Genomic DNA, 3040 nt, shown 5'->3' with positions numbered 1-3040 from the left:
TATGATAACCTATATTTAATTTAGCAAGAGTTGTGTTTATACATAGTACAAAGTGAAGTCTGTTTTAAGCCATAATCAGATTTATTATGAGTTTTGAACTTTGGCTGTTGTCTTTCTTGTGGTTTCTAATTAAACTTACTGTGTGGTATAATCTTGGTCGACTTTATATCTTTTGAGAATAGAGAGGACGTAAATAAACATTTAGTTTTTTCATTAATTAAAACTGAATTTTTTTCTTAGGTAAGTGAGGTTCTTAATCTCTATCCATTAAATGAAAAAAATAAATTTTAAGCTGCAAGATTCTTAAAAAATATAAAAACTATTTTCTGGATTCTGATGCATCTTTTTTTAAATATAAGCTTAGAATAGAGACACATGTCAAATGAATAAACTCATGATTTATCATTTTTTTATAAGATGATTTATCATTATAGAATCGTAAGGAAGGAAAAGTTGCCCGTAGAGTATACAATATTATTTGTAGAAGGATGACCTTTACTTTCTCAAAGATCTCCAACAGTGGATACATTTTACGTTATCTCGGGAAACTTTAGTCTTCATAGTTGTTATATTTTGTATTTTGTATTTTTAATTTGTATTTTATTTGTAATTTTTTTATTGGAATTCAGTTTGTTAACATATACCATAACACCCAGTGCTCATCCTGCCAAGTGACTCCCTCAGTGCCCATAACCCACTCACCCCAACCCCCTGCCCGCTTCCCCTTGCACTACACCTTGGTCATTTCCCAGGGTGAGGTGTCTCTCATGTTTTGTCACTCTCACTGATATTTTCACTCAATTTCTCTATTTCCCTTTATTCCCTTTCACTAATTTTTATATTCCCCAAATGAATGAGACCATGTAATGTTTGTCCTTTAAAGACTGACACATTTCACTCAGCATAATACCGTCCAGGTCCCTCCACCTCAAAGCAAATGGTGGATATTTGTCGTTTCTAATGGCTGAGTAATATTCCATTGTATACATAGACCACATCTTCTTTATCCATTCGTCTTTCGATGGACACCGAGGCTCCTTCCACAGTTAGTCTATTGTGAACATTGCTGCAAGAAACATCGGGGGTGCGGGTGTCCTGGCATTTCACTGCATCTGTATCTTTGGGGTAATCCCCAGCAGTGCAATTGCTGGGTCGTAGGACAGATCTATTGTTAACTCTTTGAGGAACCTCCACACAGTTCTCCAGAGTGGCTGTGCCAGTTCCCACTCCCAGCAACAGTGCAAGAGGGTTCCCCTTTCTCCACATCCTCTCCAACATTTGTTGTTTCCTGCCTTGTTAATTTTGCCCATTCTCACTGGTGGGAGGTGGTATCCCATTGTGGTTTTGATTTGTACTTCCCTGGTGGCCAGTGATGCAGAGCATTTTCTCATGTGCTTGTTGGCCATGTCTATGTCTTCCTCTGTGAAATTTCTGTCCATGTCTTTTGCCCATAGCATGATTGGATTGTTGTTTCTTTGAGTTTACTAAGTTCTTTATAGATCTTGGATACTAGCCCTTTATCTGATAGGTCATTTGCAAATACCTTCTCCCATTCTGTAGGTTGCCTTTTAGTTATGTTGACTGTTTCTTTTTGCTGTGCAGAAGCTTCTTACCTTGATGAAGTCCCAGTAATTCACTTTGCTTTGCTTTCTCTTCCCTTCAGGGATGTATCTTGCAAGAAGTTGCTGTGGCCAAGTTCAAAAAGGGTGTTGCCTGTGTTCTCCTCTAGGATTCTGATGGATTCCTGTCTCACATTCAGATCTTTCATCCATTTGAGTTTTCTTTGTGTATGGCATAAGAGAATGGTCCAGTTTCATTCTTCTGCATGTGGCTGTCCAATTTTCCCAGCACCATTTATTGAAGAGACTGTCTTTTTTCCAGTGGATAGTCTTTCCTGCTTTGCCGACTATTATTTGAGCATAGAGTTGAGGGCCCACTTCTGGATTCTCCATTCTGTTTCCATTGATCTATGTGTCTGTTTTTGTGCCAGTACCTCACTTGTCTTGATGACCACAGCTTTGTAGTACAACCTGAAATCTGGCATTGTGATGCCCCCAGCTATGGTTTTCTTTTTAATATTCCCCTAGCTATTTGGGGTCTTTTCTGATTCCACAGAGATCTTAAGATGATTTGTTCCAACTTTCTGAAGAAAGTCCATAGTATGTTGATAGGGATTGCATTAAGTGTGTAAATTGCCCTGGGTACCATTGACATTTTCCCAATATTCATTCTGCCAATCCATGAGCATGGTATATGTTTCCATCTCTTTGTGTCTTCCTCAATTTCCTTCAGAAGTGTTCTGTAGTTTTGAGGGTAGAAACCCTTTACCTCTTTGGTTATGTATATTCCTTGTTACCCTTATGCTTTTGGGTGCAATTGTAATTGGGATTGACTCCTTCATTTCTCTTTCTTCAGTCTCATTGTTAGTGTATAGAAATGCCACTGTTTTCTGGGCATTGATTTGTATCCTGCCACACTGCCAAATGGCTGTGAGTTCTAGCAGTCTGGGGTGGAGTCTCTTGGGTTTTCTAGCTGCATTATGATGTCATCTGCAAGAGGGAGAGTTTGACTTCCTCTTTGCCAGTTTGAATGTCTTTTATTTCTTTTGTTGCCTGATTGCCGAGGCTAGGACTTCTGGTACTATGTTGAATAGCAATGGTGAGAGTGGACATCCTGTCTTGTTCCTGATCTTAGGGGATAGGCTCCCAGTGTTTCCCCATTGAGAACGATATTTTCGTAGATGGCTTTTAAGATGCTGAGGAATGTTCCCTCTATCCCTACACTCTGAAGAGTTTTGATCAGGAATGGATGTTGTATTTTGTCAAATGCTTTCTCTGCATCTATTGGGAGGATCATGTGGTTCTTGGTTCTTTCTCTTGCTGATATGATGAATCACATTGATTGCTTTACAAGTGTTGAAGCAGCCTTGCATCCCGGGGATAAATCCCACTGGGTCATGGTGAATCATCTTCTTAGTGTATTGTCGGATCCTGTTGGCTAGTATCTTGTTGAGAATTTTTGCGTCCGTGTTCATCAGGGT

This window comes from Canis lupus, unplaced genomic scaffold, assembly GCF_011100685.1.
Source record: "Canis lupus familiaris isolate Mischka breed German Shepherd unplaced genomic scaffold, alternate assembly UU_Cfam_GSD_1.0 chrUn_S411H571, whole genome shotgun sequence".
NCBI classification, from domain to species: Eukaryota; Metazoa; Chordata; class Mammalia; order Carnivora; family Canidae; genus Canis; species Canis lupus.
This window is presented reverse-complemented; position numbering follows the sequence as displayed.